General features: G+C 42.0%; 1 protein-coding gene across 1 annotated transcript in view; it reads right to left on the bottom strand.

The window, feature by feature from the left end:
* LOC115191445 (E3 ubiquitin/ISG15 ligase TRIM25-like) overlaps positions 1-25,504 on the bottom strand; it is a 144,723-nt gene that overhangs the window by 85,886 nt on the left and 33,333 nt on the right. The window lies entirely within an intron of this gene.

Here is a 25,504-nt window from a genome sequence, read left to right on the forward strand (position 1 = left end):
AGTTGCTACCTCAGATTATGAGTCTATCAAGTGTGGTGAATGAGGTATGTAGTATCCACAGAAGACCACAGGGAGGAACAAGAGAGATATAAACCCATACAGTTTTTCTCTTTAAATACCCTGAACCTAACAATCAATCAAATGTATTTATGAAGCCCTTTTTACATCAGCAGATGTCACAAAGTGCTGTACAGAAACACTAACCCTACGTATAACCTATTTTAGCCTGGATCCTAATTCTAGGGTAGGGTAGCATAGAACTATACATTTTATTTCTCAGCTGCCTCACCAATGTCTTTACCTGAATTAATAACTTTTAATTGGTAAATATTTCCAATAGATGGCAGCATAAGACCACAAAGCATCAGTTATAGACTACAAGCAGCAATATGATTGACATAAAATAGCATGCAACCAAAGACTATATGTCCCATGATTTTCTAAAATGGTCACTCATTACTTTACAGTTAGCTATATATCTCTTGTTAGTCCTGTGTTGATTTTGGGAGATCAAAACAATATTAACTATAGCAGGTATTGAACCCTGGTCAAATAACCACTAGTCAGATGTGCTGACCTCAACCCTAGTAAACATGCATTATAACATCATGTTAATATGTCATATTGGGAGTAAACAGCCTCGGAATAGAAAAGACGATGCATCTTCCAGCCCGACAATAAATTACATCATGCAGCCCTCACGGTTAGTAAATGTACCTCAACATGCCCCTCTCTTGTAGGAGAAGGCAGAGTGCTCGCTGCTCGCAGACGGAACAAGCTTTTGGAGGGGCTTGTTGAGTTGGACACTCGTACTTGACCTAAACTAATCTGAACTGTTTTATGCTGCCATCTATTGGAATTATTTAGCAACTGCAGCAGTACTGAATACAGTGGATATCCTTACTAAAGTAGTAATTACTCAGAATTACAAAATATAAAGTGTTATAGTTAATTTTATCGCTAACAGCCATAAAATAACCATTTATAGCATAATGTAACTGACATAAACCAAAAACATCATACATTTAGTTAATTATATAAAATGTATATATTTAAATGGGTGACATTATCTGCCAAAGTAAAACCACTTAACAAATAAACACAGACACTGGACACAGACACTGAAAATGAGCTTTTTTAATATAAATCTGGTAACTCTCAAAAGAGCCTTTGCTTTGCTGAGCAGTTTTCAGGAGTGTGCTGCCTGCCTGCCTTCAGAGGAGTCTGTCTGGGAATAATGAAAAGTTAATAAGTTATATTAACTTTATATTTTAAACGTAACCTTTATTTAACTAGGCAAGTCAGTTAAGAACAAATTCTTATTTACAATGATGGCCTACCAGTGAACAGTGGGTTGCCTTGTTCAGGGGCAGAACGACAGATTTGTACCTTGTCAGCTCGGGGATTCAATCCTGCAACCTTTCGGTTACTGGCCAAATACTCTAACCACTAGACTACCTGCTGCCCGGTCTAAAGCTCTAACCACTAGGCTTCCTGCTGCCTGGCCAAACGCTCTCTCTGTCCCTCTCTCTGTCCCTCTCTCTCTCTGTCCCTCTCTCTCTCTGTCCCTCTCTCTCTCTGTCCCTCTCTCTCTCTGTCCCTCTCTCTCTCTCTCCAGAGTTATCAGTCTCTCTCCAGTATCAGTGTATCTTCAGACTTACCCAGCATCGTTGTCAGTCCTCTTCAGTACTTTGGAGATGTGAGTAAGACTGTGTCTGAACTGAGAGAGAAACTAGAAGACCTCCTTAAAGTAGAATGGACCAAGATCTCCACTGCAGGTGTGTTGAAAACAATAAGAACATCAACTTTAGACCATTGAAAGTTCCCTACTAGTCATATACATGTGGAATATGGTATGATGATAACATTCCCTCTCTCTGTCAATGTGTTTGTGTGTCTGTAGTGAATATAGTGGATGTTTTACTGCCTCCAGAGCCCAAGACCAGAGACCAGTTACAATGTGAGTCTCTTTATTGTGAAGTAACTAACAGTCTCTTTTTACTGACACTCCTAACAATCCCTCTAGAAATATATAGCAATAGTAGATCTAATCAAAGACTGGGTATCTATCTGACTCCTCATATTTCTCTGATTTGATATCTGCTGTGCTCTAATCAAAGACAGGGTAGATACAGTATCTGACTTAACTTATTGTTCTGACTCCCCTCATTGGTCTCTGCTCTGCTCTGCTCTTCTCCCAGATTCCTGTCAGCTCACACTGGACCCAAACACAGCATACACACACCTCTCTCTGTCTAAAGGGAACAGAAAGGTGACACGTACAGGCCAAGTCCAACCATATCCTGACCATCCAGACAGATTCACCAACTACTGTCAGGTTCTGTGTAGAGAGGGTCTGTCTGGACGCTGTTACTGGGAGGTGGAGTGGAGTGGTGATGTTTATACAGCAGTCTCATATAAAGATATCAGCAGAACAGAGTCAGATAGTTTATTTGGAGACAATAACAAGTCCTGGAGTTTACAGTGCTGTAGTGATGGTTATTGTTTCAGACACAATAATGTTGAGACTAAAGTATCAGGCCCTCAGTCCTCCAGAGTAGGAGTGTACCTGGATCAAAAGGCAGGTACTCTGTCCTTCTACAGTGTCTCTGACACAATGACCCTCCTCCACATTGTCCAGACCACATTCACTCAGCCCCTCTATCCTGGGTTTAGTCTCAATGGTACTGCTGAGCTGGTTAAACTGTAGTAGGGTCCACATAGATACTAGTCATGCTGGTGTAGTCTATAGCTGAGCTGGTTAAACTGTAATAGGGTCCACATAGATACTAGTCATGCTGGTGTAGTCTATAGCTGAGCTAGTTAAACTGTAGTAGGGTCCACATAGATACTAGTCATGCTGGTGCAGTCTATAGCTGAACTGGTTAAACTTTAGTAGGGTCCACATAGATACTAGTCATGCTGGTGTAGTCTATAGCTGAGCTGGTTAAACTGTAGTAGGGTCCACATAGATACTAGTCATGCTGGTGTAGTCTACAGCTGAGCTGGTTAAACTGTGGTAGGGTCCACATAGATACTAGTCATGCTGGTGTAGTCTATAGCTGAGCTGGTTAAACTGTAGTAGGGTCCACATAGATACTAGTCATGCTGGTGTAGTCTATAGCTGAGCTGGTTAAACTGTAGTAGGGTCCACATAGATACTAGTCATGCTGGTGTAGTCTATAACTGAGCTGGTTAAACTGTAGTAGGGTCCACATAGATACTAGTCATGCTGGTGGTGATGGTCCCCAGATGTGATGATTCATTCTACTCTGATTTATCTACAATGATTTAACTGATTTGATCTTCAGATGTTCTGAATTAAAATTCAATACTTTCACTTTGATATTAAGAGATTTACGATATTCATATATGATATAATACAATGTTTTAATCTTGTACATTTCCATGAATCACGATGTATGGTGTTGATGTATATTGGTTGTCATTCAGAACCATTGATATGTTTTCTCAGTTGGTTCTCTGTCTCTATGTAATTCTCCTCAGTATCATTGATCAGCTTGTAGGCTCGGCCCTAATTGATGTGTTCTCTGTCACCTGGAGCTGCATGGAAAATAGTCCAGGAACAAAATGACAATTCAGGACTAGTCAGCCCACTACAAGCTGTAATCACTTACTTTCTACTGAAGTATATGGTCTGGTTTCCCAGACACAGATTAATCCTAGTCCTGGACTAAAAAGCATGTTCAATGTAGATGTCCAGGAAACCGGCCCTAAATGTGTCCTCTTTCATCCTCCCATGCTGCTCAGTCCAGCAACATTAAACCTGTCCAGCAGGTGGTGTTATTGACCAAACAATAAAACCAGCAGATATCTTGACTTGCCACTCAGTATATCAGTAATGTTCAGAATAGTACTTTAATCTCATTGGAGATTGATGGTATTTTTAATCCACTATCCAGAGTCAGGAACAGATGAAGTTAGGTCTGCTACTGTTCAGTGATTAAATATGATTTATGGTGATGGGAAATAAAAAATACAACACTAAACTTCATGTAGTAATAGTTTTCCTTTGTTATTTATTCCAAGGTGTGTCTTTAACTTGTAAATGGATTGTGTGGAGGTGAGCTAGTGGTGTGGGTGAATATTCCAGTTGTGTTTAGGCATCTTCATGTCTGACATCCCCCAGTTCTGTTCAGACCCATTGAACTGGGTCACATTCTAAATGGTGACTTGTATTGATAGTCCATACTGGACTTTACTATGGTTCTACATACAGTATCTGTATTGATAGTCCATACTGGGTTTTACTATGGTTCTACATACAGTATCTGTATTGATAGTCCATACTGGGCTTTACTATGGTTCTACATACAGTACCTGTATTGACAGTCCAAACTGGACTTTACTATTGTTCTCCATACAGTATCTGTATTGATAGTCCATACTGGACTTTACTATGGTTCTACATACAGTATCTGTATTGATAGTCCATACTGGGCTTTACTATGGTTCTACATACAGTATCTGTATTGATAGTCCATACTGGGCTTTACTATGGTTCTACATACAGTATCTGTATTGATAGTCAATACTGGGCTTTACTATGGTTCTACATACAGTACCTGTATTGATAGTCCATACTGGGCTTTACTATGGTTCTACATACAGTATCCATACCTGTATTGATGATGGCCTCATCCTTCAGCTGCACAAAGAAAGCCAGGGACTGCAGTGTGCTCCAGTCTCCAGCAGGGGGCAGTAAAACCCTATGGACCTGAAAGGGAAAGTGAGGAGTAAAAATCAAAGGTGAATTGACATTGATGTTTCCACGGAGACCTGAGTCATATTCACTAGACACCAAACTGAAGAAAATGAAACTGACCTTAAGAAAATAAAAGTGTTTTGCTACAGTGTGCCCTAACGAATATAACCCTGGATTCAAATATCAATAAGCCTGTAACGTCTTGTACGATCTCAGGTAAAGGTGTGTCAAATGGAAGGGCAAGTCTCACCACTGAGAGGAAAACATCCCTGGTCCACCTCTGCATCAGGTCAGCTATGTTGATCAGTACTGTCCCAGGGATGCTGGGAGCAGAGATGAACTCCCCTGACCTGGTACCACCTATGGAGTTGCCATTTTAATATCAGTTTAACCCCATTACTGCTATAACACACATCAACCATGTTAATAGAATGAAATGGATCCAGGTTCCATTTATTCTACAATAGATTTCATCACAGGTCACTTGGTAAGTTTGTTAATATCTCCAAAGTGGTCTGAAATCAAGATGACTGCAGGTCTGAATGCCAAACTAATGGGGGGAAGTGGCTCCATCTAATAAGATGGTATTTAGAGGTATGAACCTTTGCTATTGGGGTGAATAATCTTTAACATAAAGTACTAGTCAAAAGTTTGGAAAACCCTTGAATGAGTAGGTGTTTTCGGAGAAACCACACGCTTGCTCTGTGAATGAGGAAATATATTACTATTTCTCCATCGAGTTTTGGGAGAAACCACACGCTTGCTCTGTGAATGAGGAAATATATTACTATTTCTCCATCGAGTTTTGGGAGAAACCACACGCTTGCTCTGTGAATGAGGAAATATATTACTATTTCTCCATCGAGTTTTGGGAGAAACCACACGCTTGCTCTGTGAATGAGGAAATATATGACTGTTTCTCCTTCGAGTTTTGGGAGAAACCACACGCTTGCTCTGTAAATGCACGTGAGATCTATGCACATTTCTCCCAAATAATATGAGAGAAATGGGGCTCTTGCTCTTACATGTCAGGACTGTTTTCTTTGTACATAACCATGTCTCTGGACTTTACACATCTCCTGAAATATGTGGCGTTAAAGACTCTGGTGACTATGGATTGTCCTTCAAGTGTTGTCTGTAAATCCACATGTTGTAACACCCGATCTAGACTGGCCATTATCTTGCTGCTTCTACTGTCTGCAATCTGACCCAGGTGCTGATGTTCTTCCCCCTGCCCAATTATATGGGTTGGCGCCCCCCCCCCCTTGGGTTGTGCCGTGGCGGAGATCTTTGTGGGCTATACTCGGCCTTGTCTTCGGACGGTAAGTTGGTGGTTGTAGATATCCCTCTAGTGGTGTGGGGTCTGTGCTTTGGCAAAGTGGGTGGGGTTATATCCTGCCTGTTTGGCCCTGTCCGGGGGTATCATCGGATGGGGCCACAGTGTCTTCTGATCCCTCCTGTCTCAGCCTCCAGTATTTATGCTGCAGTAGTTTATGTGTCGGGGGGCTAGGGTCAGTCTGTTACATCTGGAGTATTCTCTTGTCTTATCCGGTGTCCTGTGTGAATGTAAATATGCTCTCTCTAATTCTCTCTTTCTCTCTTTCTTTCTTTCTCTCGGAGGACCTGAGCCCTAGGACCATGCCTCAGGACTACCTGGCATGATGACTCCTTGCTGTCCCCAGTCCACCTGGCCATGCTGCTGCTCCAGTTTCAACTGTTCTGCCTGCAGCTACGGAACCCTGACCTGTTCACCGGACGTGCTTGTTGCACCCTCGACAATTACTATGATTATTATTATTTGACCATGGTGGTCATTTACGAACATTTTAACATCTTGACCATGTTCTGTTATAATATCCACCCGGCACAGCCAGAAGAGGACTGGCCACCCCTCATAGCCTGGTTCCTCTCTAGGTTTCTTCCTAGGTTTTTGGCCTTTCTCAGGAGTTTTTCCTAGGGAGTTTTTCCCAGCCACCGTGCTTCTTTCACATGCATTGCTTGCTGTTTGGGGTTTTAGGCTGGGTTTCTGTACAGCACTTTGAGATTTCAGCTGATGTACGAAGGGCTATATAAATAAATTTGATTTGATTTGATTTGATTAAATAGGCAGAGGGACCTGAAGTTTCTGCAAATGGATGTAAGAAATGTTCTGCCCGAAGCCTGATTTTGTGGATATATGGATAAAAACTGCAGACCCTAATGTATTTATGCTTTCTGAAACCTGGCTCAAAAAACCTATTACACTCAAAAAAATTGGCATAAATGGTTAGAATGGTTTTAGTGCAGATGGTAAATCTAAGGGTGGTGGTGTTGCTGTATACGTAAAACACAGCGGTCGTTCTGACATCTACTAAACCTCAGCATTTTGAATATCTGTCTTTGAACCTAAACCTTTGCTCCTGTTTAAATAGTGTTGTATCTTGTTGTTATAGACCACCTGCTACTGTTGGCTCTCTGGATTGTATTTTCAAATTGTTATCACAGCATGTCAACTCTGAGTTTGTCCTGATGGGTGATCTGAATCAGGATTGGTTATTAACATCTAACTCTGATCAACTCTAAATTCTATGCAATACCTATAATCTCACTCAGATTGTCAACAGTGTAACTAGGTTGAATATAAAGTATCCTCTGAAATCCTCTTTGATTGATTTGATCTTAACCAATACTCCTCATCGTTTTAATGCTTCTGGTATTTTTGCAAATGATATAAGTGATCACTGTGCCATTGCCTGTGTGAGAGATGGTTAAATTCCTAAGCATTCTCCATGTGTCATTACGAAAAGAAACCGGAAGCTGTTTGATATTCCAGGTTTTTTACATGATGTATCTAGCATTGAATGGAATAGAATGGAATTAATCCCTGATGTTGAACTAGCCTTTTCTTACTTCCACAATGCATTCCAGGATGTACGCAATAGGCCCCTTTAAATAAATTCAGGATTAAGGGCAGAGAGAACCCTTGGTTTACTGAGGAACGTACTAAAATCATACGGGAACTAAATGCTATGTGGGCTGAAGCAAGAGGGTTCTGGTTCGGCGGATGATTGGATGGCTTTTAAACGTCTTCGAAATATGTGTGTGGCTATGATCCGAAAAGTGAAAGCAGACCAATACCTGAAATCTACTTCAGATCATTTAAATAATCCCTCCACATTTTGACAAGTAGTGAAAGGTTTGGAGTGAAAAGAAGATTCACAGCTTCCCAAACTATTGTTGGTCGACACACAGGTAGTAACTGAGAGAACCTCCATTCTGAAAGCCTTGAACCAGCATTTTATAGACGCAGGCAGTTTATTTGAAAAGGTCAAAAGGTCTAAATGAGCCCCCTATGAATTTACCTGACACCCCTGTGTACTCCTTCACCAGGTTCTCCTTCTCATCCCTGACACCCCTGTGTACTCCTTCACCAGGTTCTCCTTCTCATCCCTGACACCCCTGTGCACTCCTTCACCAGGTTCTCCTTCTCATCCCTGACACCCCTGTGTACTCCTTCACCAGGTTCTCCTTCTCATCCCTGACACCCCTGTGTACTCCTTCACCAGGTTCTCCTTCTCATCCCTGACACCCCTGTGCACTCCTTCACCAGGTTCTCCTTCTCATCCCTGACACCCCTGTGTACTCCTTCACCAGGTTCTCCTTCTCATCCCTGACACCCCTGTGCACTCCTTCACCAGGTTCTCCTTCTCACCCCTGACACCCCTGTGTACTCCTTCACCAGGTTCTCCTTCTCATCCCTGACACCCCTGTACACTCCTTCACCAGGTTCTCCTTCTCATCCCTGACACCCCTGTGTACTCCTTCACCAGGTTCTCCTTCTCACCCCTGACACCCCTGTGCACTCCTTCACCAGGTTCTCCTTCTCACCCCTGACACCCCTGTGTACTCCTTCACCAGGTTCTCCTTCTCATCCCTGACACCCCTGTGTACTCCTTCACCAGGTTCTCCTTCTCATCCCTGACACCCCTGTTTACCTCTTCACCAGGTTCTCCTTCTCATCCCTGACACCCCTGTGCACCTCTTCACCAGGTTCTCCTTCTCTTCCTTCTCTGTTTCAGAAGTGAGAAAAGCCCTGAAAGAAATTGATAGAAAAAAATCCCCTGGCCCTGATGAACTAGACCCCTGCTTCCTACACCTAGCTGCTGACATCATTGCTCCCCCCCTATATTTGTAACCTCACGCTTGACGTTAAGGAAATCCCCAAGTTAAAACCTGTTTTGGAAAGGCGTTCCGCTAGAGGCACACCTGGCCAACATCCGGTGAAATTGCAGAGCGCCAAATTCAAAAACAGAAATACTCATAATAAAAATTCATAAAACATACAAGTGTTATACAGTGAGCAAAAAAAGTATTTGATCCCCTGCTGATTTTGTACGTTTGCACACTGACAAAGAATTTATCAGTCTATAATTTTAATGGTAGGTTTATTTGAACAGTGAGAGACAGAATAACAACAACAAAATCCTGAAAAACGCATGTAAAAAATCTGATGAATTGATTTGCATTTTAATGAGGGAAATAAGTATTTGACCCCTCTGCAAAACATGACTTAATACTTGGTGGCAAAACCCTTGTTGGCAATCACAGAGGTCAGACGTTTCTTGTAGTTGGCCACCAGGTTTGCACACATCTCAGGAGGGATTTGTCCCACTCCTCTATGCAGATCTTCTCCAAGTCATTAACCTCTCTCGGGTATGTGGGATTGTCCCACCTAGTCAACAGCCAGTGGAATCGAGTGGTGTGAAATACAAAACCTTAAAAATGCTATAACTTCAATTTCGCAATGATCGAGTAAGTTCGGTTTGTCACTGGGGTTGACTCTTGGTCTTCTAGAACCAAGAGGGTGGCCTGCAGGAAAACAAGACACCACTGAATCCTCTGGTCTTCTAGAACCAAGAGGGTGACCTGCAGGTAAACAAGACACCACTGAATCCTCTGGTCTTCTAGAACCAAGAGGGTGGCCTGCAGGTAAACAAGACACCACTGAATACTCTGGTCTTCTAGAACCAAGAGGGAGGCTGCAGGTAAACAAGACACCACTGAATCCTCTGGTCTTCTAGAACCAAGAGGGTGGCCTGCAGGTAAACAAGACACCACTGAATCCTCTGGTCTTCTAGAACCAAGAGGGTGGCCTGCAGGTAAACAAGACACCACTGAATCCTCTGGTCTTCTAGAACCAAGAGGGTGGCCTGCAGGAAAACAAGACACCACTGAATCCGCTGGTCTTCTAGAACCAAGAGGGTGTCCTGCAGGTAAACAAGACACCACTGAATCCTCTGGTCTTCTAGAACCAAGAGGGTGGCCTGCAGGTAAACAAGACACCACTGAATCCTCTGGTCTTCTAGAACCAAGAGGGTGACCTGCAGGAAAACAAGACACCACTGAATCCTTCGGTCCTGCAGAACCAATTGGGTGTCCTGCAGGTAAACAATTCAATTTGTTTTTGAGACCTGCAGTCATCTTGATTTCAGACCACTTTGGAGATATTAACAAACTTACCAAATGACCTGTGATGAAATCTATTGTAGAATAAATGGAACCTGGATACATTTCATTCTATTAACATGGTTGATGTGTGTTATAGCAGTAATGGGGTTAAACTGATATTAAAATGACAACTCCATAGGTGGTACCAGGTCAGGGGAGTTCATCTCTGCACCCAGCATCCCTGGGACAGTACTGATCAACGTAGCTGACCTGATGCAGAGGTGGACCACTGATGTTTTCGTCTCAGTGGTGAGACTTGCCCTTCCATTTGAAACACCTTTACCTGAGATCGTACAAGACGTTACAGGCTTATTGCATGTGGAAACAGACCTGCGTTCAATTACTATTTAAAATAATGTTGAATACTTAATAAGCAGTGGTTGATTGAGATTGTTGAAATGGAATCAATAGAAAAGTCCTAAAAGTACAAACATCAAAATAATTTCTTGCTCAGTTAGTACCTCCCTGTTTCAGTTGATTTTCTTCACTTTGGTGCCTAGTGAATATGACTCAGGTCTCCGTGGAAACATCAATGTAAATTCACCTTTGATTTTTACTCCTCACTTTCCCTTTCAGGTCCATAGGGTTTTACTGCCCCCTGCTGGAGACTGGAGCACACTGCAGTCCCTGGCTTTCTTTGTGCAGATGGACGTTGAGGCCCTCATCACCTGTTGTGATGGGTCTAACAAATATCCCCAGGTGAAGGCAGGGTCCTATCTCATCCAACACGTCAATGACTTTTATAGGAGTGAGGGAGATTTACTTTAATACAATAATAATTCCTTGAATGTAACTATCATCTCTCCATGGGGGAGTACAACCATTACCTCTCTCCTCTTTCACATCCCTCTATCATCTCTCCATTGGAGAGTACAACCATTACCTCTCTCCTCTTTCACATCCCTCTATCATCTCTCCATGGGGGAGTACAAACATTACCTCTCTCCTCTTTCACATCCCTCTATCATCTCTCCATGGGGGAGTACAACCATTACCTCTCTCCTCTTTCACATCCCTCTATCATCTCTCCATGGGGGAGTACAACCATTACCTCTCTCCTCTTTCACATCCCTCTATCATCTCTCCATGGGGGCGTCCCAATAATCTCTCCTTCCTCCTGAAGTGTAGCTTTCCTTCTATACTCCTCACAAATGTAAAAGCATTGGATTGGTGTTGACATGGAGTAGAGGGAGTTTACATATACCAGTCATTTCCTTTTAAACACATGAAGGGAAGTGGGAGAGAGAGAGAATCAGATAAAGTTGTGGAGATAAAGGAATATGTGAGCAGAAACCCTCCAGGTACAGATACTGTATGTAGAACCATAGTGAAGCCCAGTATGGACTATCAATACAGATACTGTATGTAGAACCATAGTAAAGCCCAGTATGGACTATCAATACAGATACTGTATGTAGAACCATAGTAAAGCCCAGTATGGACTATCAATACAGATACTGTATGTAGAACCATAGTAAAGCCCAGTATGGACTATCAATACAGATACTGTATGTAGAACCATAGTAAAGCCCAGTATGGACTATCAATACAGGTACTGTATGTAGAACCATAGTAAAGTCCAGTATGGACTATCAATACAGGTACTGTATGTAGAACCATGGTAAAGTCCAGTATGGACTCTCAATACAGATACTGTATGTAGAACCATAGTAAAGCCCAGTATGGACTATCAATACAGGTACTGTATGTAGAACCATAGTAAAGTCCAGTATGGACTATCAATACAGATACTGTATGTAGAACCATAGTAAAGCCCAGTATGGACTATCAATACAGATACTGTATGTAGAACCATAGTAAAGCCCAGTATGGACTATCAATACAGATACTGTATGTAGAACCATAATAAAGCCCAGTATGGACTATCAATACAGATACTGTATGTAGAACCATAGTAAAGTCCAGTATGGACTATCAATACAGGTACTGTATGTAGAACCATAGTAAAGTCCAGTATGGACTCTCAATACAGATACTGTATGTAGAACCATAGTAAAGCCCAGTATGGACTATCAATACAGGTACTGTATGTAGAACCATAGTAAAGCCCAGTATGGACTATCAATACAGATACTGTATGCAGAACCATAGTCAAGCCCTGTATGGACTATGAATACAAAGTGACCATTTAGAATGATGCCCAGTTCAATGAGAGGAAGTCTTAACAGAACTGGGGGATGACAGACACGAAGTGGGAGGGTGGAGATCTAATATTTTGTCACGTCCTGACCAGTAAAGGGGTTATTTGTTATTGTAGGACGTGGCAGGGGGTGTTTGTTTTATGTGGTTCGGGGTTTGTTGGGATGTGTATTTATGTAGAGGGGTGTTTGTTTAGAGTATTCCGGGGTTTTTGGTTATGTTCTATGTATTTTAGTTCTATGATCTGTCTATGTTTTCTATGTTGTGTATTTCTTTGTGTTGGCTGGTATGGCTCTCAATCAGGAACAGCTGTACATCGTTGTTGCTGATTGGGAGTCATACTTAGGTAGCCCTGTTTTCACATGTCCCTTGTGGGAAGTTGTTTTTGCATAGCTGTGTGTAGCCTGCATTACTGTTCATTTGTTTTCTTGTTTTGTTTTTTCAGTGTTCAAATAAAAGTTTAAATGAGCTGCGCCTTGGTCCACCTCATACGACGACCGTTACATATTTTTTTGTGCCAAACACTAAAGCATGATATTGTAATATATCTACACCCTATTCCCTATGTAGAACACTACTTTAGACCTGGTCAGAAGCACCGTAGTGCACTACGTAGGGAATAGGGGACCATTTGGAACAGAGCCAGTAATTCCCCTGAACATCTTTCTCTTCCTCATCTGGTTTCTTGAACAGCCCTTCACTCCTCCCCTCTTCCTCCCCTCCTCCCTTTTCATTCTATTCTATCAGCCACACCACTAGCTCACCTCCACACAATCCATTTACAAGTTAAAGACACACCTTGGAATAACCTGGACCCATAATAAGACAAAGTGCTCTATGGTCAAATGCATCTAATGGTTTTAATGAAGTGGCAGCTGCATTCATATAGATGATTTCACCAGTCCAGAACCAGTAAGAACATCGATTGAACTATCTGCTTTGTACTATTAAGCCAGAGGCCTGAATATTTATATAGAAGAAGCCCCTTTTTATATTCAGCATCTTAATTAACTAACTCATCAATATGTTTTTTTAAAAAGACAACTTAATTAACTCATCAATATATAAATATATATTTAAAGGCAGCTTAACGTCTATACAGATACACCATACTAGGTATGTACACTTCAATCAGTAGAATCATTTTTGTGTACTCTAGAAAACAACAAATACTTTTTTATTCAATAATAATTTAACCACTGAATGCGTCGTCAGTAGGTGTTAACCTCTTATGGCTAGGGGGCAGTATTTTCACGGCTGGATAAAAAACGTACCCGATTTAATCTGATTATTAGTCCTGCCCAGAAACTAGAATATGCATATAATTATTAGCTTTGGAGAGGAAACACTCCAAAGTTTCTAAAACTGTTTGAATGGTGTCTGTGAGTATAACAGAACTCCTATGGCAGGCAAAAACCTGAGAAGGTTCTGTTCAGGAAGTACCCTGTCTGACCATTTATTTGCTTTCTTTGACATCTCTTCCAAAAACTAAGGATCTCTGCTGTTACGTGACACTTTCCACGTCTCCAATGGGCTCTCAGAGCCCGGGAAAAACAGGAATGACGTAATTCAAAGCCCTGGCTGAAACAAAGGAGAGCAAAAGCTAAGTGGTCTCTCAGTGGGGAAATGCTTACGCTCGCGACCCGCCCCGCCCCCGGGTTTCGGTTTTTCCCTCAGTTTACAGGCAGGCAGATTCCCGGTCGGAATATTATCGCTTTTCTACGAGATAAATTGCATAAAAATTGGTTTTAAACAGCGGTTGACATGCTTCGAAGTACGGTAATGGAATATTTTGTCACTTTCTGCGCCATGCTCGTGACCGTGATATACCATTGGGATAGTGTCTAGAACGCAAGAACAAAACGTCGCTGATGGAACATAACGATGGATTATTTGGGACCAAACCTACATTTGTTATTGAAGTAGAAGTCCTGGGAGTGCATTCTGACGAAGAACAAGAAAGGTAAGACCATTTTTCTTATAGGAAATGTGATTTTGGTGAAGGCTAAACTGGTTGGGTGTCTAAATAGCTAGCCCTGTGATGCCGGGCTATGTACTTACAATATTGCAAAATGTGCTTCATCCGAAAAGCTATTTTAAAATCGGACATATCGAGTGCATAGAGGAGTTCTGTATCTATAATTCTTAAAATAATTGTTATGCTTTTTGTGAACGTTTATCGTGAGTAATTTAGTAAATTCACCGGAAGTGTTCGGTGGGAATGCTAGTTCTGAACGTCACATGCTCATGTAAAAAGCTGGTTTTTGATATAAATATGAACTTGATTGAACAGACATGCATGTATTGTATAACATAATGTCCTAGGTGTGTCATCTGATGAAGATCATAAAAGGTTAGTGCTGCATTTAGCTGTGGTTTTGTTTTTTGTGACATTATATGCTAGCTTGAAAAATGGGTGTCTGATTATTTCTGGCTGGGTACTCTGCTGACGTAATCTAATGTTTTGCTTTCGCTGTAAAGCCTTTTTGAAATCGGACAGTGTGGTTAGATAAAGGAGAGTCTTGTCTTTAAATAGCTGTAAAATAGTCATATGTTTGAAAAGTGGAAGTTTTCGGATTTTAGAGGAGTTTGTATTTCGCGCCCCGCCCATCATTGGATATTGGAGCAGACGTTCCGCTAGCGGAACATCTAGATGTAAGAGGTTTTAACCACTGAATGCGTCGTCAGTAGGTGTTAACCACTGAATGTGTCGTCAGTAGGTGTTAACCACTGAATGTGTCATCATCAGTAGGTGTTAACCACTGAATGTGTCATCAGTAGGTGTTAACCACTGAAGGTGTCGTCAGTAGGTGTTAACCACTGAATGCGTCGTCAGTAGGTGTTAACCTCTCTAGGGTAGGTGGCACCAAATCGTCCCACCTACGTAACAGTGTAATCCTGTGGCGTGTTATTCAAATACCTTAGAAATGCTAATTTCTCAAACATATGACTATTTTACAGCATTTTAAAGACAAGACTCTCGTTAACCTCTCTAGGGCAGGTGGCACCAAATCGTCCCACCTACGTAACAGCCAGTTGAATCCTGTGGCGCGATTTTCAGAAGTATTTGGTCATACGAGATTTGACTTCAGAAGAGTTCCAGGGTGTGTTGAGTCGTGGTGTCCCGTCCTCCCAGGTCATTGGCATGGTGCAGGAGCAGATAGGGTCAAAGTAGTGGAATGGGTAGTGGGTTTTTAACACTACATTCTTTCGGTGGTTGACAATAAATAGAAATGTGGATTGGATTAATGACATCTTTTATAATCAACAGAGATTCATGAATGAAAACAGGGATGCAGTAAAGAGGTTCTCTGACCAATTATCCACCACCCCCCTCATGACCTGGTAAAATAGACTGACTCTCGATATGTTATTGGCAGAAGAGGGCAGTGTAGGTAGAATAATTAGGTTCAGCGATACACGTACATTCCTGAGAACACATCCCATGTTTGGGAAATGGAAATGTGTTGCAAGAACTGTGTTATGGGCTGTTTTCACCTGTATGAGTGTGTTTGTGTTGTGTGGATGTTGTCTCGTCCCATGTGTGAGAGGTTTAATCACCAGGACTCTCGAGAGATCGATGACGCAGCAGTTGCTGAGATATGGACCGATTCCGAGCTCCGATGAGTGGGATGGCGAATGCGGGCCTCCAGGCCAGGAAGATGGCTCCTTCTCTTTCAATAACGAGGAGCCAATGTTTGATGAAACAATTTTCAACGTTTTGATTGAATTTTCAATGTTTTGATAGACTGTTCCTTTAATGAAAATTATGATGAAAATCCTGAATCGAATTGTCATAATTGGAAAGAGGCCTAGGACTGTCATTGATGGGAATAGGAGGAATAATTATGTATTAGTCTGGTTTAATCCTTGTATCATAATTAAATTCCATATAGCGTGTGATTTCACAATTATGTATTTCCATATAGCGTATGATTGTTGTATTTACATATAGCATGTGATTAGTAGGGTTCTCATATAGCATCTGATCATATCATGGTGAATTATTGAATCATTTAAGGGTGGAATTGATAAGAGAATTATCTAATAAAGGTAAATGAATCAATAAACCATGATGAATTATTAGTCATACAGCATGGTTAAAGAATAATCAATGTAATGATCAATGTAGGGATCGATTAGTCTGATTAGTTCCGGAAAGTCCAGGAACCACTGGAGAGGAAAAGAAATGTGTGTATGCAATTAGTATAGAGAGAGAGTAAAAGCTTCAAAGAGTTCCTAACCTTGAGGGAAAAGAACAGGCTTAGCTCTGGATAGTGATTAACAGTGTGAGAAGTTTATGGGGGTTGCAGGTCACCAACGGATTGTGTGTAAATGCATGTGCGTAAGTAAGCAAGAACTATATAATGACTGTTTTGTTATCCTGACGGCAGAACGTTCTCATGAATAAAGCTACAGAAACCTTTTGCAGAAAGTCGGTGCCTAATTATTTTAACCCATTGTCTTACAAACCTTGGGCATTAGTCAAGGCGAATTGATTATTGATTATTATCATCAAAGATATAAATTCCTTTAACAAATACATGCATGTTTTGTTCAATCAAGTTCATATTTATATCAAAAACCAGCTTTTTACATTAGCATGTGATGTTCAGAACTAGCATTCCCAACGAACACTTCCGGTGAATTTACTAAATTACTCACGATAAACGTTCACAAAAAACATAACAATTATTTTAAGAATTATAGATAGAGACCTCCTTTATGCAATCGAGGTGTCCGATTTTAAAATAGCTTTTCGGTGAAAGCACATTTTGCAATATTCTGAGTAGATAGCCCAGCCATCACGGCTAGGTATTTTGACACCCACCAAGTTTGACACTCACCAAACTCCGATTTACTATTAGAAAAGTTTGATTACCTTTCCTGTTCTTCATCAGAATGCACTCCCAGGACTTCTACTTCAATAACAAATGTTGGTTTGGTTCAAAATAATCCATAGTTATATCCAAATAGCGGTGTTTTGTTCGTGCGTTCAAGACACTATCCAAGGGTGACGAAGGGTTACGCGGACAAAAAAATTCTAAATATTCCATTACCGTACTTCGAAGCATGTCAACCGCTGTTTAAAATCTATTTTTTTGCTATTTTTCTCGTAAAAAAGCGATAATATTCCGACCGGGAGTCGTTGCTTTTGTTCAAAGACAAAATAATAAAAACATGGGGTCTCCTCGTGCACGCGCCTCCAGTCTCTGTTCTCTGATCGACCACTATCTAAATGCGTTAATGTTTTTCAGCCATGGCCTGCAAAGCCACCATTCAGCTTTTTGCCGCCTTCTGAGAGCTCTTGGGAGCCGTAGGAAGTGTCACGTTACAGCAGAGATCCCCTGTTTTGGATAGAGATGATCAAGAAGGCCAACAAAAGGTCAGAGAGGGCGCTTCCTGTTTGGAATCTTCTCAGGTTTTGGCCTGCCAAATGAGTTCTGTTATACTCACAGACACCATTCAAACAGTTTTAGAAACTTTGGAGTGTTTTCTATCCAAAGCTAATAATTATATGCATATTCTAGTTTCTGGGCAGGAGTAATAATCAGATTAAATCGGGTACGTTTTTATCCGGCCGTGAAAATACTGCCCCCTATCCATAACAGGTTTTCAGCAATTGTGTGATATGTACAGGTGGACTATGTTATACAGTAATGTTTCACAAATATATTGAATAAAGGCACAAGACACATCTCCCTGACTGATCATTCATTTGGTTTATTCATGTGAAGACAAACTAAATGCTAGCTGGAATGGCATTATACAATAATTATACAATAGCTTACACAGAGTATGTTATGAAAAGAGTTCACTATTCATATCTATAGCCTTGTGCTGAGCACATCGGACCCTCTTGTGTCCTTCGATCATAGTCCATCCTTGTCATTGTCTCCACTCACTTTAAGGGGAAGGTCGTGGCAAAAAAAGTACATTCTTAGCCCTTGTCATGTAGTCCATCAACTCTCGTATATTGGAGAAGTGTAGATTGGCCCCACATCGAAACCTAGACCTGTCGAAAATCACTTTGTATCCCTTTCCTTTACCTGTTACAATGTCAAAGAGGTATCCAGAGCAGTGTTCATCCATGTAACATATTGCTGCAGCAGGATTGCTTTTTTCTATTTGCATACTTTTTAGGTTGTTTAACAAGGCAGTGTGCTCACATGACCCTGAGGACCTTCCATTTGTTGACTGCCCAAAATACAGTCCCCACCATGCACTTTTTAGTGACTGTATCATGGTATGCATCTCTTCCACTACACGTATGCAAGGGAACTCACTTTGACCACCAGGTATGGATCTCGGTCTAGCCATCAGGTACCCTCCTGGGTATTTTGCAATCATGTCCTCTATAATGTTTGCAGGTTGACTGTATTCCCATTTTAGGAAGTCGGTACTTTTGTAACAGCCTCCTATGACATATACCTGTACATAGCCCATCTATAATTTAGCCCAAACAACTACCTCTTCCCCTACTGTATTTATTTATTTTATTTATTTTGCTCCTTTGCACCATATTATTTATATTTTAACTTTGAACTTTCTTCAAACTACAAACTACCATTCCAGTGTTTTACTTGCTATACTTTATTTACTTTGCCACCATGGCCTTTTTTGCCTTTACCTCCCTTATCTCACATCATTTGCTCACATTGTATATAGTCTTATTTTTTTCTACTGCATCTTTGATTGTATGTTGTTTTACTCCATGTGTAACTCTGTGTTGTTGTATGTTGTCGAACTGCTTTGCTTATCTTGGCCAGGTCGCAATTGTAAATGAGAACTTGTTCTCAACTTGCCTACCTGGTTAAATAAAGGTGAAATAAAAAATATATATATATATGACATATATGGCGAATGAGATAATAACATAATCATCTGTCTTCATCATACATGAACACACTCCTCCGGGCACCGCTCCACAGTTTTCCGATATGGCAAAAGCTCCAGCATTCACATCGGGTCTATTCAGGAAAGATGTCATTTGTTGCTCAGACACAGAACCCCACCAGTTGTCACCCAGTGACTCTACAAATGAAAGCCATGATCTAGCCAACAGAGGCCAGTTTCCATATGTCACTTCCATTCCAGCCATTTCCAATAGACACTTGCTGTTCCTCCCAGTGCTGAGACAGGCTAAGTGTGTTCATATCCTAGGAACAGACCTTGCTATTTAACTGCTTTCCTGTGATAGTTGGTTGGGTAGACAGGCTTGCTTGGAAGAATACTCCAGATCTGGAAGAGAGAGAGAGAGGGTGGGTGGGAGTAAATTTGAGCCAGGCACAGTTAGACAACAGAGCTCCCATTGTATACATGAGGGTAGCTCCGTCCAGTTCATAGTCCCAGAACCAAAATGCTCTCAGTCTGTCATTGACTGGGTTCGGGTGAACATCTCCCGAGAGAGCCACATTATGCTAAGTGGTAAATGGGTTGCTAAGCACCCCTAGGTTGAATACACACGAGCGGTTGAGTAACAGGCCACAGATGAATAACCAAGATATTGTGCCATGAAGGGACTCGTGTTAGATAATACAGACACGGCTGAATGAGCAGGCCCAGCCATAATCACTTTCTGAATGAGCAGGGCAGAGTTGATAACACGACCTCGGAAAAGGAACAGGGGGAGAAGAAAAACGCTTGCTTTGTTTTTTCTATCTTTTTATCTCGTGTGAAGTATTTGGCTTTCCTTATGTGTGGGTTTGAAGTTCCACACCCAGCGAAAAGGGGGAGTGTTGGGATATATTTAATTAAACTAGGTTTGGTGCAAAGCTTATGAATACATTCATGTTATTAAACATAACAGGTTTGTATTGTATTGACATAGATTGAGCAACCTATAATAGAAGTGACTAACTGGAGGGTTGGTCATAGGGGCTAGTCTGGATGGACCGTTTGAGACTGGGTTGATCGCCACTTGTCTCCACTGGTCTCCTCCTTCGCCCTCTTGTTACATCCATCGTGCTCATGCACAGGTCCTGTGCTATAGGAAAGGGTCTTGGTACAAAGGACACTTTTACAACCGTTGTCATATGGTCCAGCAAACTTGTCATTGAGTTAAAGTGTATATCTGTATCAAGCACAAACCCCGAATTATCAAACGTGACCTTGTATGGTTGTCCTTTTGCTGTTACAATTTCGAAGAGGTATCCACATTCCTCTTCATCCATATCACAGATCGCTGTAGCTGGCTATGGGGTATTCGTCTTCCATATTTTCTAGGTCCTGTATAACTTCAATGTGCTTTGATGACCTTGGGGAACTGCCCGTTGAAAGCCCCCCACCTCCCTGCATCTCACCAGAGTAGGCCGTGATGGCAACAGCTCCTACAGTGACTTCGGGTCTATTTAGGGATGATATTAGCTGCTCTTTAGAGACGGAACCCCACCACTTCTGAGGCCAGTTGCCATATTTCCTTTACTTAGAGACACGGAGTGAGTCGAATTGTCTTCTCCCCACATAGGCCATCTTCTAATCAGTAACCTAGTTTGCTATATGTGTGTGTGTGTGTGTGAGGCATCAGTGTCTCTGGAGCCAAGGCATTAGTGTGTGATTAAATGCCTCCCTCTCTCAGCCTCATGGCACCTGGCCCTGCCTTTACAATATCTAATCTCTGTACAGGAGATAAGCGGTGTGTGTGTGTGTGTGTGTGTGTGTGTGTGTGTGTGTGTGTGTGTGTGTGTGTGAGGCATCAGTGTCTCTGGAAGGGAATAAATAGTGCAGCAAAGCACCAGACCCCCAGCAGGTAACAGTAACAGACACATTGAAAGCAATGAATAAGCTTAAACCATTTGATAAAGCACACACACACACACACACACACACACACACACACACACACACACACACACACACACACACACACACACACACACACACACACACACACACACACACACACACACACACACAGCCGTCCTGTAGATACGACTCCTGAGTTGAAATGGTATCAGCGCTTTCGGCTGAGTCGACCGTTGAATATGATGTGTAGAAAGAATGGTTTCCAGGGTCCCCATCTGCCATAGTATGTTTATTTATTTACTCACTATATCCTATCTTATGGTTAATGATTGTTTTGGTCCTATTGTACTCTATCCTCAGCACTAGTTCCTATTTCACGGCTGGGTAGCCTGAGGCTGTTTTTCTCTACACAGTTTGTGTTTTATCCGTATGTTTTATCTTCTCACTTCACTCACCGTATATACTATATGTGTTTTGTTTATTAATACTTTTTATTATGTTCTGTGTATTTCACAGTGGTTACTTTAACACACTATTATGTCAATGTTTTATCTTTCCACAGCTTCTTTTGTCTGTTATCTATTGATTTTGTTCCCTCTTCCCAGTGAGAGCTAGATGCACTCTCTTTAACTTAATTCAATATAACTGCCACAGAGGGGCTGCACAGTCCCTCCTCTGGCCCAAATGACACACACACACACTATTCTTCCTTCTTACTCCGCAACCCTGGCCTGCTCTGATATACTTTCTGAACACAGAGAAACTTCCATTCATTCAAACATTTATTCGCACTCACACAGGTTTTTATTCACATTTGCTCACTCATACTACGTCTTGCCTAAAACGACCTATAGTTTTTAGCCTGACCTGGGAGACAACATTCTACAGGATTTCACGGTATGATGGTTTTCCTTCATATCCTATTCATGTTTACATCCACGTTTTATCTAAAACGACCTATAGTTTTTTAGCCTCACCTGCTTCACTTCCTCAACACGGGAGACAACATTCTACAGGATTTCACGGTATGATGGAAATTCTGGCTAAACGGGTCAGTTTTCCCTCATATCCCATTCACCCCCTCCCTGCTATACTCTGTTCCTCAGAGCAGCAACGCGGTGTGACCTAATGATCCGCCGACCCCGTTAGCTAGACGGAGCGGTTCATCCGTAGGATTTGTTTTGCAGTTGAACCTCGCCTAATCGGGTCGACATTTTCCTGCATCCTATCTATTCACCCAAGCAGATCTCTTTCTAATGTTTAAGAGCGGTATCGTGGACTTGTTTTATTTGTGTTGACATTATGTCCAGGCAGCTGCAGCCCCACACCAGGCCAGGCAGTCCAGCCAGGGAGAGCAAACAAACGCACCAATTGGGCCACACAAGATCCCCAGATGAATGGCCCAGCATTATCTTCCAACCCGAGTTTCTTGCTTGCCTTCGCCTGATAACGCACACATCTGTTCCGGTTTTGGATCATAATGGTGGCAGAACCCCCTAGCTTATACAACAAATAATACATTCATTGCATAATTATGCTTCACATGGCTGTCAATTTGCTACCATCCTTCTCCTGTTTTCTCCTGACATTAGTATGTTAGAAGGCGGAAATGTAATTATGTTTTCAGCTAATGCAATCTTTAGCATGACATCCTACTCAGAGATGGTAATTGTATTACATGCCCCCACCTCTTGTCTACATTAGTGGCTCAGCATATCCGCTGCCCCTAGTTACATTACATTAACTTCCACAAGACTGCCAGTGGTCCGGACAAGTCCTTGTCAGTATAACCTCTCTGTCAACAATAACATAACTCTGACCTTACTGTTTACAAATGGAACCAGTCTCCAGTTGGGGGAAAGTCCTTGTCAGTATAACCTCTCTGTCTACAATAACATAACTCTGGCCTTACTGTTTACAAATGGAACCGGTCTCCAGTTGGGGGAAAGTCCTTGTCAGTATAACCTCTCTGTCAACAATAACATAACCCTGGCCTTACTGTTTACAAATGGAACCGGTCTCCAGTTGGGGGAAAGTCCTTGTCAGTATAACCTCTCTGTCAACAATAAAATAACTCTGACCTTACTGTTTACAAATGGAACCGGTCTCCAGTTGGGGGAAAGTTTGTGTCAGTATAACCTCTCTGTCTACAATAACATAACTCTGACCTTACTGTTTACAAATGGAACATTCCACCCTAACATGTAGCTGGGAATACGTTATAAACTACAGAATGTCAGTGTGTATGCTGAACATACTTCCTCAGTAAATGGAACTATGTATGTATGGAGGGGGAAGCCTGCTATTATCTGTCTATACTATGTATGTATGGAGGGGGAAGCCTGCTATTATCTGTCTATACTATGTATGTATGGAGGGGGAAGCCTGCTATTATCTGTCTATACTATGTATGTATGTATAGAGGGGGAAGCCTGCTATTATCTGTCTACACTATGTATGTATGGAGGGGGAAGCCTGCTATTATCTGTCTATACTATGTATGTATGGAGGGGGAAGCCGGCTATTATCTGTCTATACTATGTATGTATGGAGGGGGAAGCCTGCTATTATCTGTCTACACTATGTATGTATGGAGGGGGAAGCCTGCTATTATCTGTCTATACTATGTATGTATGGAGGGGGAAGCCTGCTATTATCTGTCTATACTATGTATGTATGGAGGGGGAAGCCTGCTATTATCTGTCTATACTATGTATGTATGGAGGGGGAAGCCTGCTATTATCTGTCTATACTATGTATGTATGGAGGGGGAAGTCTGCTATTATCTGTCTATACTATGTATGTATGGAGGGGGAAGCCTGCTATTATCTGTCTATACTATGTATGTATGGAGGGGGAAGCCTGCTATTATCTGTCTATACTATGTATGTATGGAGGGGGAAGCCTGCTGTTATCTGTCTATACTATGTATGTATGGAGGGGGAAGCCGGCTATTATCTGTCTATACTATGTATGTATGGAGGGGGAAGCCTGCTATTATCTGTCTACACTATGTATGTATGGAGGGGGAAGCCTGCTATTATCTGTCTACACTATGTATGTATGGAGGAGGAAGCCTGCTATTATCTGTCTATACTATGTATGTATGTAGGGGGAAGCCTGCTATTATCTGTCTACACTATGTATGTGATGTACAACAAGCAGTGCAGCAGTAATGAATGAGGAGGAAAGTGTTTCTATAGGCTTGTGTTGTTATTATTATTAGCGGCTTGGGTCTTTTTTAATATCAAGGAATATTTCACTTCCTCTGTTCATAGGAGTAACAACATGAATTTGTCCATGAGTCAGAAGTAATGTGGTGCGACTCGAGTTTCGCCATCAGCTGGAAGACTGTGTCCCTTTTTGGTCAGTGTCAGTGGAGGAAAGAGGTAGTGGAGGGATGTTGAGAGACGGACCCTCAGTCTGCTGCTCTCTCCCTCTGCTGAGACTGACCCTCAGTCTGCTGCTCTCTCCCTCTGCTGAGACTGACCCTCAGTCTGCTGCTCTCTCCCTCTGCTGAGACTGACCCTCAGTCTGCTGCTCTCTCCCTCTGCTGAGACTGACCCTCAGTCTGCTGCTCTATCCCTCTGCTGAGACTGACCCTCAGGCTGCTGCTCTCTCCCTCTGCTGAGACAGACCCTCAGTCTGCTGCTCTAGAGACTGAGAGGTATAGAGACATACTGTCAAGGTGACAGGTATCCTAGTGGTTTAGAGACTGAGAGGTATAGAGACACACTGTCAAGGTGACAGGTATCCTAGTGGTTTAGAGACTGAGAGGTATAGAGACACACTGTCAAGGTGACAGGTATCCTAGTGGTTTAGAGACTGAGAGGTATAGAGACACACTGTCAAGGTGACAGGTATCCTAGTGGTTTAGAGACTGAGAGGTATAGAGACATACTGTCAAGGTGACAGGTATCCTAGTGGTCTAGAGACTGAGAGGTATAGAGACACACTGTCAAGGTGACAGGTATCCTAGTGGTTTAGAGACTGAGAGCTATAGAGACACACTGTCAAGGTGACAGGTATCCTAGTGGTTTAGAGACTGAGAGGTATAGAGACACACTGTCAAGGTGGCAGGTATCCTAGTGGTTTAGAGACTGAGAGGTATAGAGACACACTGTCAAGGTGACAGGTATCCTAGTGGTTTAGAGACTGAGAGGTATAGAGACACCCTGTCAAGGTGACAGGTATCCTAGTGGTTTAGAGACTGAGAGGTATAGAGACACACTGTCAAGGTGACAGGTATCCTAGTGGTTTAGAGACTGAGAGGTATAGAGACACACTGTCAAGGTGACAGGTATCCTAGTGGTTTAGAGACTGAGAGGTATAGAGACACACTGTCAAGGTGACAGGTATCCTAGTGGTTTAGAGACTGAGAGGTAT

The sequence above is a fragment of the Salmo trutta genome, chromosome 4 (assembly GCF_901001165.1).
Source record: "Salmo trutta chromosome 4, fSalTru1.1, whole genome shotgun sequence".
NCBI lineage: Eukaryota > Metazoa > Chordata > Actinopteri > Salmoniformes > Salmonidae > Salmo > Salmo trutta.